Raw genomic sequence first — 14,903 nt, 5'->3', positions numbered from 1 at the left:
AAACTTACAAACAAGTTAATTGACTTTGTTCTTGAAGTAATTGATACAATGTAAACAAACACTATAAGTTGTTAAGTGACTTTCACTTCATTCAACAGCTCCTAGGACAGACCCCCACCCTCTGTGATTAAAGGGCCGGGAGTCTCAAATGAATTAGCACACACCCCAAAAGTGGTGGAGACAGTAAATTAAAATATGGTTAAGATATGGAATGTATGTTGATGAATGTTTGATGTACATAAATGGTTAGGGAGGTGCCAGCCTAGAAAGGGAGTATCCATCGGCCGAAGAATGTGTCAAGTAGGACCACCAAACAACCCCCGGAGGGTAAACTGGGATCCACCCCATCACCTGGAAGGATGAGAAACACAAACTTTGGACAGTGTGGAGCCACCAGGAATGTGCCACTTTGGACAGGAATGTGCCATCTGCTGATTGAGTCAGCAACAGCAGAATGAAACAGCTCCCATAGACTAACATAGGAATTAAATCCTATAAGAATGGACTCTCAGGACTCATGACTTTGAGTCTCTGGTTCTGCTGCCAGCCTCCAGGCGCATCAGGTGCACCTGACACAGACTCGGCTCCATCCTCATGACCAAGATACCTGGCCAGTAACTTGGAATGAGCAACTTCTAGGCTGGTAACTATAACACCTATACAGAACTTGAATGAATGATTGTGTGAATGAATATCTCTCTCTCTCTCTCTCTCTCATATATATATATATATATATATATATATATATATATATATATATATATGTGTGTGTGTGTGTGTGTATAAGAAATAAGTAGTCAAACAACGTTGTTTACTTTTATCTTTTGCTTTATCAATATATTTACAATAAATGTGGCATCTTTGCCTTATCCCTCTTAATAAGATCCTGCTGGTTTTTATTCTATTGGTATAACAATGTTTGTCCGAAACATGCTCTTTAGACAGAAAGTAGATGCATTTATAGGGAACAAGTCTTGAGACAGTATATCCTGTGGAAGTTTCAAACCAAATAAACACTGCTGAATGCTACCTCTTAAGAATAAATATTCCTGTTCTAAGCCTAATTAAATACTATGCTATAACAAAGGAAGAGAAAGTAAGGACTCTGCAAATATTTCAAAATGCATATACCAAAATCCTGAAGCTGAGATAGTAGCTGCTTGACAAATGTTTTGTATTCTCTCAATTCCAGAGAGAGGTGCAGGCTGCAATCTTTTGCCCATTTAATGTGGCCAATGTCAGCAGGAAATTCCAGTCAGCAAAGAGACGGCCTATAGCCTGATGTCACTTAATATTTTTTACTACACTCTGATACCTACAATGTGGATGTATTAGTTTCTATTCAACATAATGTAAATAGAAATCTTGAATTAAGAATTAAAAGAACGTACTGGACTGCAGTGTACATTTGATCAATGCTAGGCAATTAAACTGCTTCCCCTTATTTTTTGCAAAGTGTGCAATAAGGCACATGTACTTAGTATCTTGTTGTTCCTTCATTTCTTTCTGGAGACATAAAAGGTACACTGCTTTTTTCCTGACTTGCAATTTTGGGATCTCATATTTTTCTTGGAAATCAATTGGATGACAAGAGTCTATTGCCAGATATCCATGGACATTTTACAAAAGGTATTTTAAACAAATTTACCTTTAATGAGACTTTAATAAGTTAAGTTTGTTTCTTCAGAGTTCTATTGCTTAGATGAGCCCAGCTCTTCCAAACATAATAACCCCCCTCCACCACCACCACATACAAGATAAAGCAGATTTTATAACATATGGTTGCCATTTTTGGAATGTGAACAAAATATACAGACAAGACGATGTTAACCAAACACAAATGTGTCTTATTAAAGGAACAAATACAGGTTATGAATAAATTATTTTAGTACTTGTATGGAAAGTTTATATGTTAATAGTGATAAAATAAAAAATAAAAACATTGAATGGTTATCCTTCCTGAAACTGTCATAGAACTTACTTTTAAAAAATAGTCTTCTCCACTAAATTGTATCTCCAATTGAATGATAATATGGCTCATGTTCTCTTTTAGCTAAACTGCTCAGAAGGATGCCAACTGATTGCAGAAGTACCTCAGCCAAAATTAACTATCTGCTGTATTGCAGTCTGTTGCAATGACAGATCTTTTGTAGGGACATTTGATGACTCATTATGAAGCCTTAATTGAATAGCAAGAATCACGTTGATGAACAGAGAGAAATTATTAATAGTTTGACTTCCAGGAGGGAACAGTATCAAATAGAATTTGCAGCAGTGATAGTGTTTGATATTTTACTCTCTCTAAATACTTATATTGCCCCCATCACTGTAGAATCACAGAGCCTGGTTTAAATATACTAGAGCATGACAAATTAGAATAAGGCATAAATGAAACCATGATCAGGCATTCCAGTACTACAAAAATAAATTTAAAATTAAATCCAATGTATATCAATCATGCAGAATGACAGACATACATTGTTGGGTCACTTGAAGAGATTTGGAAGAGCAAACCACAATGCAGCAAGATGAAATTTAGTACAAATAAATTTGAAATCCTACATCAGGGATCGGCAACTTTTGGCACGTGGCCCGCCACGGTAAGCACGCTGGCGGGCCGGGCCAGTTTGTTTACCTGCCGCGTCTGCAGGTTCGGCCGATTGCAGCTCCCACTGGCCGCGGTTTGCCGCTCCAGGCCAATGGGGGCTGCGGGAAGCGGCAGTCAGCACATCCCTCGGCCCGCGCCGCTTCCCACAGCCCCCATTGGCCTGGAGCAGCAAACCGCGGCCAGTGAGAGCTGCAATCGGCTGAACCTGCGGACACGGCAGGTAATCAAACCAGCCCAGGCCACATGCCAAAGGTTGCCGATCCCTGTCCTACATAGTATTTTGAGATGAAAAACAGACACACGTTTGGGGACAGCTATTGTACTTTAGTTAGAAAGTAATAAATTCACTGGAAACCTAAACTCATAGGTGAACAAAATACAAAACAAATTTGCAACACATGTATGTGGTGCAGAAACCCACTGTTGTACTAAAATGTATATACCAACAGCCATGGTGTCAACACAATTCCAGTTCCAGAAAAATCATTCAGAGAATAGACAAAATGCAAAGGAAAAGAATGATTAGATACAAAATTGATGAATAAGTCACAAAGAGGGAATTGAGGAAGCTAAATGTACATAGTTTAGAACAGAAGACTTAAGATCAGTCTATCGATGTCCATCAGGTAATACTACATATTATGGAAACACATAAATAATTCAGATAATAATTATAGAACTTGATTAAGAGCACAAAGATCTAAAGCTATAGTAAAGAATGAAAAATTAACACTACATCCTCAAAATTTTAACTGTAAGAAAACTGGACAGGTGAAAACACAATCAAAGACACCATCATTATAAGTGATTTTTTTAAAGGAAAAAAGGTTAGGGAATTAGATGGTAAATAACTAAGTAGTCTTTGTGGACCATGATCTATGATTTTTCAAACAAACAACATATCTACATTAGTTTTTGTTTTAATCTTGATAATAGATTAAGATGAATTGTGGTTTGTGCAGAATAGCTTAGAACATGGACTAAGCTTTGTCGTATTTTCAAGTACTCTGTGATCCAATGTGTGTTATCTCTCAATACTCTCTTTTATTTTAAAATACTTTCCATGACTTAGAGCCTATGAATACATAGATACTTACAGTTTATGGCACAGAATGTTGAGTTACCTTAGCCACGTTGATTATTAAAGTATGTTTTCATTCTTCGGCACCAAGAAATCTGTTTTTATCAAGAACATGAAAATATTGGGTACTTTTAGGGAAAGACTAAAAACTTGTTTGAACTACTGTAGCGTTTTAAGCTAATTTATGGAGTTGGCTATGGCTGGTTTTCTAATGTAAAACACCTGGAAACGTTCGAGGGGGAAAAGAGCTCTGTTTAGTTGTTATGATATGGAATTTCATTCAAATGCTAAAGACAATTGTCATCTGTGATGAAGAGATGTTTTGTGTCTTCAAATCAAAACATCGAACCGAAACAGCAAATGAATGGCATCAGCTATTCTAAGAAAAAAATGATACAGAAGTATTTGACATTATTAGAAACACTGATTTTGCTCTTAAATCTTTTTATTTAGAATGTGTGTTTGGCAAAAAGAAAAGTTAATATTGTCTTTAGATTGCTATTTCAAGAAAGACAAAGCAGAAGCCCCTTTGTCCTGGTGAAATCTAACCTTCTGCTGGAAAATATTTCTGTCCATTAACAGCTTATCAAGGACCATCAAGAACAGGATCACCCAATGTCTGTCTCCTTATTTACTTAATTAAGCTGTCACAATGTGCTTGAGAGATACTGTATAGCATTACCAATTTCACCCTTAAAATAGCTCTGCATATTTTAAAAGTTGAAACAGACAAGACTGCTCTGACTAGTTTTGTAGTCACTGAACTTCAGCTTGACCACTGAAGAGGATTTTTAAAGATATGAACAAAATACTTCAAGCATGATGTCTTTCAACTTTGTGATACACACATAAAGAGTGGTTTTCAGCAAGTGCACACCAATCATCTAAACCACAGTAGAATGATTTCATTAATATTTTAGCATCATTCCTTTTATTTTCCAAGAACTATTTATACACAAGGTGTGGACTGAGTAGGTTGCATATTTAATGAAAATGATTAATTGTATTCTATTTTATTACAAGCCAGGCATTGGACAGTATTGAATTGTTTGGGAAATGTTAGTCAAACAGCTAGGACACGCTCATTAAAAGTCTAAAATATAGTGGCCCATGTTCCTGAGCCGCAGCAGAAGAGTACTCAGGAAAGGAGGCTGGGGAGAGGGATGCAGTGAAGGTTTATGTTAGGCTACTCTTACTCTCCCCTGATCAGGGGGACATACTGCTGGTGGTCTGAGAGTGTAAATTAGAGCAGCTCTTAATTGTGACAGCTGTTGGCCCCAAGGGTCCATTCCAACAGCGAGGGATCAATGGGGCATCGGGATGCCCAAGCCACCCTTCCCTTTCTCCCAGCTAAACACTGAATAGAAGTGAAAATGATGTAATTATATCAATTATAGACTACTTTTTATCTCTTTGATGTTACAAGAAACCATGACCAAAAAAAGACAAATTTCTACCTCTACACCTTCTTTGTGGGTGATTTCTAGTGAGACATCAGTGCCTTCCTCTGCTCTGCTAGTAGTGCCTATCTTGATTGTCCATTTACCAAATTTTTTTGATAATCATCTTTCTGTTTGCTCACAAGAATCTCCCTGTAAACATCCACAGAGCCACCATGTTGTCCTTAAAATTCCCCCTCTCCCCCAAAACTCTTCTGCTATCTATGTTGGATACTTATACCGCCCCTAAAAAGTGGGCTGTAGTCCACGAAAGCTTATGCTCTAATAAATTTGTTAGTCTCTAAGGTGCCACAAGTCCTCCTGTTCTTCTTTTTCCTAAAAACATAGTCTCTGAGTGCCTCACAATGTTTAATGCATTTATCATAGAGGTACAATAACCCCCATTTTACAGATAGGAATCTGAGGCACAGAGGCCCAAATCCACCAAGAGACTTAGGGGTTACAACACCTAACTTTAGGTGCCTAGCCACCCAGTAGAATCCATAAATCCTGGATCAGGCACCTAGGCTCCATATACAATGCATAGGGAGAAAGAGGTACCTAAAAATGGGATCCATAAAAGCCAGCATACTAGATCAGGAGCCACTTATGCTAGTCAATAGCAGTTAAGGGGACAGAAGGCTAAGCCCTGCCCCTCTCGGGCAGTTAAGTACTTAATTCTAGGCTGGAGGGAAATGCCTGTCTGCACATGGGATCCACAGCCATGAACCCTCTCCTGGAGTCAGGTGACAAAGTCATTTCTTGCAAGAAAGACAATAGCACATGCCTAACTCCACACAAAAAAGTAGGAGATGGCAGCAGTGATGGCAGCTTTCCTTGCAACTTTTAGTCCAGTGGTGAGGACACTCACCCAGGATGTGGGAGACCACAGTTTGAGTCCCTTATATGATGAAAAGGGATTAGAAGAGGGTCTCCCAGGTGAGCGCACTAACCACTGGACTATAGAATAACACTCTCCCAATGGCCTAATGCATATTTAATTATTTATTCACAGTGAACACCTTCAAGAAGAAAAACTGAGACATGAATCTCAGAATATCCCATAGTCCAGTGGGTAGGTAGGGTGAGAGGTGAGAAACCCACGTTCAAATGCCTTCTCCTTATTAGGCTGAGGCAGGAATTGAATCGGGGTCTCCCACGCCCTGGGTAAGTACCACCACAGTGTACACGCCTAGAGGCAGAAACTTAGGTGCCTCAGGGATTTTAACAGCGGAAATCGAGGTGCTGTGGGACTTTAGATGCCTCCCGCATTAGGCAACATCTTAGCAGGGGTTTTAAGGATCTCAGTGGCACCCAAATTTTGGACTTCAGTGCCTAAAGTGGGAGTTAGGTGCCTAGATCCTTTTGTGGATCTGGGCTAGAGAGACTAAGTGGCTTGCCTATGGTCACACAGTGTCTGTTCAGGAGAAGGGAATTAAACCCAGGTCTCTCAAGAGCCCTTATTACTGGACCATCTTTCCTCTATTGTGATGCCTACAAAAACTTGGCATTAGGTAAGCATCTGGTGTTCTATGACCACTGCTTATCATGCTGTACATAATCATATCAGTTATCTTTTCCTGCTCCATCTGTTTTTTATCTGGTATCCACCTATTTTTTCTTCTTATACTTAGGCTATGTCTACCCTATTAGCTAGGGGTGTGATTCCCCTGCTTGTGTGCACGCACTCCTTGAGTTAGCACATATATAAATAGCAGTGTAGCTATGGTAGCATGGGTAGCAGCAGAGACAGCATGGTTAAGCTGTGCTGAGTACAAAACCATCTGAAACCTATGGGTATGTAGTCGGCATGGGTCAGCCATGCTTCCACTGATGCTACTTGTGCTACCACAGCTACACAACTATTCATCCTGGCACTAGCTCTCATTGAGCTAGCACAAGCACTTATATATGAGGAGGGGAAGTTGCACCCCTAGCACATAGCATAGAAGTAATCTTAGATTGTAAAATCTCTCCGCTCAGAACATCTGTTTGATAATTGCCTGCATGGTGCATAGCGCAATGAGGTCTTGATGCCTGAATGAGGGTTCTAACATCACCACCACAATGTAACCCTTCTGCCAGGTGGAGTTGGCAGCAACAAGGACCAGGTTCAATATCTAGGGACATCCTCTTAACAAAACAAAACAGAACAGAACTGGCTCGAGCTCCCACCCAGTAAGCTGGGAAAACTTGCCACCACCCCTGGATGCCTCTAAGAGGCAATACTACTGCTCTCACAAGCACTGAGTCTGTGTGTAACAAAAGATAAATTTTATTAAAAGGGAAAGGGAACTTAGCATTAATTTTGGAAAACACCACAACCACATTCAAAAGCATGTGACCATAAGCAAACCCAACCTCACAGTGCATCGGGCATTAGACCGATTTGTAACCCAAAACCAGCCAAAACTTAATCTACTGCACCTATCTAATATTTAGATCCATTCCACCCCTCTGCTTTACTTCCAAGTAGTTGAAAATGAGTTGTAAGTGAGTTAGGCCAAATCAACACACAGGAACCTATATTATCTGAAGACAATCCTTATATACACTTAATTTATTTTAATGATACAAACTAGCCAAAGAATATTAACGTGTATGAAGTATTAATTTCATTAGGGATATAATTTTTATTTAGAGGTGTAACTGAAAATGATTTTAAGAGACAACATTTAATCCTTGTATAGATTGTACATCAGTAAAAAGGTTACTTTCGGATAAAAAGCACTATTTACCTGTAAGGTCATGACAAAATATCTATCGGAGAAAAAACTATCATGCCAGAGATATCTAGGATCTCTAACCTCTTTACTTGGGATGTCACAACCTCCCCAGATATCACAGCTGAGGTGCAACTCTCTCTCTTTCAAGGGTTTGTTTTTCAAAATATTTCAATATCAAACATGCACTTCACTCCTTTCTAAGTATCTTTTCCCTGGACAGCAGAGGCTCCAGTGCAGCAAGCGCGTGCCTGTGGCAGCAAGCCGCAGGGGGCACCCTGCCGGTCCCTGTGAGGGCGGCAGTCAGTCCGCCTTCGGCGGCTTGCCTGCGGGAGGTCCGCCGGTCCCACGGATTCGGCAACAATTAGGTGGTGGGTATGCCGAAGTCACAGGACTGGCGGACCTCCCGCAGGCATGCCGCTGAAGGCAGCCTGTCTGCCGTGCTTGGGGCGGCAAAAAAGCTAGAGCCGCCCCTGTCCCTGGAATAGCATTGATGCATTATAAAAGTACATTTTAAACCTATAATACTCTAAAATAGTTTTGAAATTGCAGAAAAGAACTACAATATAAAATCAACCAGTTCCTCAGGTTTTACCATATCTGAATCACAATAACCAACCCACACATACTATTTAATATTCAACTGAATATTTTATCCTACGATTAAGTCTATCAACGTTTTATTTAGAGTGAAGTTCATACATCAGCTCACTAAAAGAAAAAATGTGTTTTAAAATTAAAAGAAACAAATCCACTTAGCAGTTGCTATCTGTCTCCATTGCCTGGGAAACAGAACAGGATGTTGCTGTGGTAACCTGAATTCAGCTGACCAGCAATTTTCCTCTCTGCTTCCATTGTTACCAGCCCATGAAACAGAGTATCAGACTATAGCGGATTGTCCTCATGGTACATAAATGGCACTATGTCCTCATCCATATTACAGTTTTGATGATGGTAAGAAATATTTGAGATAAGCTCTTGAAATCATTTTCATGATGTTTCCAATCAACATTTTTGTTTAAAATATTTTTCCTTATCCATGAAGCACATTAGTATACCAAGAATGTGGTTTAGTGCAGTCTAGACATTATGATACCATATATGGTATCATAATGTCTAGGTTGCACTCACAACCATATAGTTGGTGGCATTTAGAAACATGCACTTCACTCCTTTCTAAGCAATTTTATCTCACTATTGTAAATGAAGATGAATTGAAATCAATGAGGTCACACCTGTGTAAAGCCTCTGAGAGGCCAGAATCAGACCCTAGAGACTGCCAACACTTGAGGCTCGAGAACTCATATCACAATGTAGTTATTGTTGTACTGGTGATTTAATTATGTCGATGGGAGAGCTCTCTCCCATCTGCATAGAACGGCTACACAAGCGATCTTACAGCAAGCGACACAGCTGCATTGGTATAGCTGTGCCGCTGTAAGGTCGTTAGTGTACACATGGCCTAAGCCCACTGTAAAATTGTTTAAATCATTTTAGAAATTATTTCAGGAGCACAATTTACATAACTAAATTAATTTTACTGTTTCTATTACATTTTAATATGCATAAAGTTTTCTAACTTCCAAGTATTCAAAATATTTGGCAACAAAGTAAAGAAGATTTACAGCAATATGATATGTGAAATGTGTGATTAACTTTATCAGATCCAGACAATGTAGGAATAAACTGTTGGTTCTGCAGACAGATTTTTCAGTAACTTTTACAGTACATCATCTTAAATAGGATAAAATTTCATCAATGGCCATCAAATATCAAATCATAAAGATGTCAAGATGACAAACTAGCAGGGACACCATTTACGGCAAAGAATTGCAAGCCAGTAACTTCTTACTGCAACTTAGTGACATATTTAATGTAGAACTTTTTTTTAAAAGTGGAGTCAGTGATATAGAATCAGAAAGGCTAATAAACTTAGTTTTTGACCCCTTGTTATAGATTAAATCCAAACTACAAAGTAATCGTAAGGTTGAAATTACAACTTTGCAGAAGTCAAGTCAGTCAAAGTTACAGCATCTGTAGCAACACTAATACAGCTCCCCAGCCCCCTTCCCATCCTATGCCATCCCTTCTGTGCTATTGTTTGGGGAAATGAGGGCACAGACAGCCATATATCCATGCCAAGGCACTTTCATATCATAGTGATGAGCACAGTAAATGCATGGATATATCAATGTGACAATTTGGGGAATATGTATGTGCCATTTTCTAACTCTTTTTGCTATTGAAGACTATGTCAGACCACAAACTACATTTGAATGTGGGACTTGTTGCCTTCTTTATTATCCTTTTACTTCCATGTTGGACCAAAATTCCAAGGGATGGTAACATAGGGGCATGAAGCCTACAAACCTATCTTAGAGACAGTTGTTGGGGCTGTTAACTAATGAATAGAACTGGCCCCCAAGAGAACAGTAAGATGGCTGAAGGTGGTGGGGAGCCAGTTTGCTCTAACTTCTCTGCAGGAGATTGGAATTTGAAGAGTGGACTTTCGTCAGCAGCTGTACAAAGAAACCAGTGGTTTTAGTGGTAGGACTTATAAACTTAAGGGACTCACAAAGTAAGAGAAAAAGGAAGCTGTGGACAGGAGGGGGAACAGAGGGGCTTTTGTAGCAGAGGGGTCCTGTTTAACAGCAGGACCAGCCCAGGTTAAGGAAAGCAAAGAGACAGACACTCCATGTTTCAGAGAAGAAGCCATGAGCTGCAGGGAGAGCACCCTGGACAATCCAGAGGACTCTGAACTAAGCCCAAGAATGCTCCAGAGTGGTGAGGAAACTGATCCAGGGAAATTAGTATAGGTGTATTTATTATTTTTGTCTAGATCTGTAAATCTTCTGTGCTATGTAAATAAGGAGTAAATTGTGTTTATAACCCTTTTTAATCTGTGAGTCTGTCTGCCTCATCTATCAAGTATCCCGGAAGAGGGAAACTGTGGACTTCAGCTATTAAGGAATAGGGGGCCAGCGCTGATTCTAGAGCATCTAGAGCATGCAGTCCCACTTCTGTGAAGGGGTAACAGAGTGCTGGTGCCCATGAAATGTGCCGGAGAGACCAAGGAGAAAGACAGTCCAGCAGCCTTCTCGGATCCATGGAAGCGTCAAGCTCACACCGCCAGCAGATTGAGAACCAACACAGCAACCTCATGCTTGTCCAGCAAAGGGAGCTTTACCTGGACTGTGCATTACAATCACATACAAAATTAAAGCCATTTTCCACCCCGACTACCTCCCTGAGGTCAGAGTTCATTTCCTCTTCAAGGTGCCCCTCAAAAACTGCCCCAAACAGCTCTGAAATCAAATTCATACTAATGTCACAAAGAAAAGTTTTACAGAAATAGAAAACAAAATAAAAGCCAAAATAATGTATGTTGCCAAATACTAAGGTTGACACTAAGCTTCATTTAAAGACAATATTGACATTTTACCTGTATCTTGATGAAAACAAAAGGTGTCTTCCTCTCTCAGATTTCTCTTTCTGCCTGTCAGTTCAGTCTTGGCATATATCCAAGAGCATAGATGGATTTTGGTATATGGGTTTTGGCAGTTCAGTCTCATGTTTCAATTTGTATCATACATTAGATCACCCTTCCAACCCAGATTAAGATGATAATCTCCCTTTCCAGGTAATACACATCAGTAAATCAAGATAGATTGCTTTGGGAATGACAAATTATGACACAACATTGATTAGCCTATCTCCAAATATGTGAATATCACTCAGTAGTCTTGCCACGTTGCTTTGCCCCCTCTAAGATTTGCATACTTGGGCCCCAATGCTGCAAACACATATGGAAGGAACTCATGGGTCCCAGAGTCCAGGCTCCTGTCTGAGCCCAGATGTTTACACTGCAATTTTATAGCCCTGCTGTCTGAACCCCACAAGCCCAAGTCAGCTGACACAGGCCAGCCACAGGTGTTTTACTGTAGTATGGACATCTCCTAAGTGATTATATTCTGTCCAGTCATTTGTGTGCAGGTAATTTTTGCTAGTTACATGTAGATAGATGATTCACATAATCTGTGCACTGATGGGATAATGTATTCTTCCACCTCTGAAATATAGGTAGCAATCACAATATGTGATCAACAATGTTTCTAGAAGGTCCAATCCACAAGCAGCTTTTTAAGCCTATGTCTCTTACTGACTCCTGTGCTACATGTTACAAACATTAATTTAAAAAATGTCTTTAAGTACTTTTTGCTATCAACCAGACACATTTAATATCTACCGTGCAAAAAGATGTAAACACATACAACACATGCCACCATAAGTGAACTGCAAACACCATTTCAGATCTTATTTCTTCCTTCTCATTACAAGACAAAGACTCCATTTTTATACAACAGTGAAACTACCTGTGGGCTGATAAGTCTGACTTACGAAAGCAGATCTTGGCACATGAAACTACATGTTACCATGGAGACTGGCATTTATGGCATTTGATTTAATAAGAGCCATTATCTGTGGAAAACACAATCTGCCGAAGACTTCCTAGCTGTAACAAGAAAAAAAAATCTCAAAAAAATGGTAGGTCTGTCAGTTTTCGAAGCACTTAATAAATTAGCAGTACTCAAAAATTCTATGTACTCAATAAAACCTTGGCATAACAGGATTTCTAAAGAAGTGTATAGAGGCATGAGGTTTATTCATTTTATCCAATGTGGTATAGAAATCAGAAGAGGGGATTGGGAATCACAGTTCCTAAGTTTTTTCCCCCGCTCTGCCACTGTGACTTGTGACTTTGGCCTCGAGCTCATTACGTAACTTCTCTCTGCCTTGATTTACGCATCTGTATCATATAAATATCCATACATACCAGTCTCAAGTATTAATAAATTATATCTGATAGATTCCACAGTTTGGAAAGTGCTTTCCAAAAGGCACAATCCCTGCTCTGAAGAGTTTACAATCTAAAAATATTGCAGCATTTAGTCATTTGTAAAGCTTTTTGAAATCATTAAATGAAATACCAGTACTAATATTACTGGTGTGGAATTCACTCTACATTGGCATTGAACTGCTTGATGTCAAGCCTCCAGAGATTAATTAGCCCACTGTCTCCAACAAGGTGAACTATCCCCATTAACTCTTATGCCTAGTTATGAGAAAATAGATGTAGACATTATTAACTACTTCAATGCCTATCATCTTTGCTGAAACATTTATCTGCTCTGAAATTATGAAAAGACCTGGAGTAGGGTAACACCCATTTTCCCACATTTACCCACACATTCAATTTGAACCCCATGTACATCAACATATAACTGGTGTCATATTCTGATCCGCCCTTTACCTTCAGGGGTATTCAAACTTTTCAAAGCTCTTTCACCCATCTTTAATTATCAGTTTTTCTTAATACTTCATCTCATTGTTTTTAGATTTCCCTAAACATTTGTTGAAGTCTGACACTTTTCTCTTTAGGCACTTCACAATGGGTATTCTATTTTTTTCTTGTAACTATCACACTGTACATAAAAAGACTTATCAATCTGATTTAGTCAATTTGATTAGTTTCTGTAGCCCAGTACATACTGTCCTTTGTCTGATGACTGCCTGGAATGTTTTATTCTGCACATACTTCACATCTGCTATTCATCTTTTTATAGTCTTGGACAAGATCAGTCATAATCATCTTCAGCACCTGTGCAACTTACAGCATCTGTCTTGGAGCCAGTTGACCTATGACCCTCATATTTGCACCTAAATTCAGCTCATGAGACTGTGTCCTATCTCCTTCACCGGTCTCTAAAATACACACCACCAACTCTTACAGGCCAGATCCTGAATCTGTGTAAACACAGCAGTTTACACAAGCTAAGGGTATAATCCCCTTTTTTTTTTTTTTTTGCTTGAAATTGATTACTACTGTATATTTGAAAGGCCTCAGATTTTATGTACCGTATGACATCATTATTGACAAAAAACAGCCACTTGTTTAGTAGCACTTATAAAAAAAATAAGTAGTTGTGTTGCCCTTGGCTCTGAAATAGCAGTTAACTAATAACATTTATTCCCAGAGGTGTGCTGACACCAATTAGTAAAGCTAATGGACAAAGATGTTTTGGCACAAGGCTCCATATAAGATGAAACTAAACACACGAGCTCCACATGTTAAATTCAGTTCAATTAAAAACATTAGGGTAAGGGAGGTGAAATCAATATTTATCCAATAGAAAAAACCCAAACAGTGGAGAAAAATAAATTTAAAACTTTATTCTAAATACTAGGCTTTGTACTGTAACTATTCCATTTAGGGTACTCCCATTTAAAAAAAAAATCAATGAGAGTTCTAAGTATCACTTTATTGCAAAAATCAAGCTCCAATATTATTAGGAAGGTAGAATATTACAAACTGTGTAAAGAAAGAACCAAAAGTTAGATGCAATAAAAAGTTACCTGGTGGAAGCTTTCCAACTCTCTAACCCTGCCAACATAATATCGCAACAATTTGCCTCTTATTTTACTCATTCCGTTGCTTCTTAGTTAAATGCTTTCTAGTTATTTATAGCTCTCTATAAACTCTCTCCATGGAATCCAACAGATTTTCTGGACCCACATACTTTACTACATGACTTCCATTCTTAAAGAGCTAGTCTTTTACCTGGACTTGCAAACTGACCAGTATCGCATGAACATCTACAATTCTTGGTTTCCTTTGAACCAAAACTCTCTTCAGGTACATAATCCAACATCTCAGTGTGTTGAAAACTCCCTTCAAAATATATTTCATATATCCTATTAGTTGATATCACAATATGCTATTATTCAGGAGGTTGCATTTCAGTGGTAGGTGAAATGATCCCTGTAGATCTAAGGCCTGATTCTCATCATACTTCCATCAGTGTAAAACAGGAGTAACTATTAATTATAATCTGACTGTTTGAAGGGAAATCATTGCAGAGGGCATTTGTGATACCTACATCAATATACAAGAGCTTTTTACACTTGCAGTAAAAATGTATATTTAAAGAATACTGTGTATGTTAAATACATTTATTTTAACAAACTTTTTGTAATTTTGGATGTTACTATAT

The 14,903-nt window shown here is 38.8% G+C and overlaps 1 protein-coding gene across 3 annotated transcripts in view; it reads right to left on the bottom strand.

Moving 5' to 3' along the window:
- ERC2 (ELKS/RAB6-interacting/CAST family member 2) overlaps window positions 1-14,903 on the bottom strand; it is an 836,521-nt gene that overhangs the window by 642,365 nt on the left and 179,253 nt on the right. The gene's annotated exons all lie outside the window — the stretch shown is intronic.

The sequence above is a fragment of the Chrysemys picta genome, chromosome 7 (genome assembly GCF_011386835.1).
Source record: "Chrysemys picta bellii isolate R12L10 chromosome 7, ASM1138683v2, whole genome shotgun sequence".
NCBI lineage: Eukaryota > Metazoa > Chordata > Testudines > Emydidae > Chrysemys > Chrysemys picta.
Note: the sequence above shows the minus strand (reverse complement) of the source record. Positions and strands in the feature narration are given on the sequence as shown.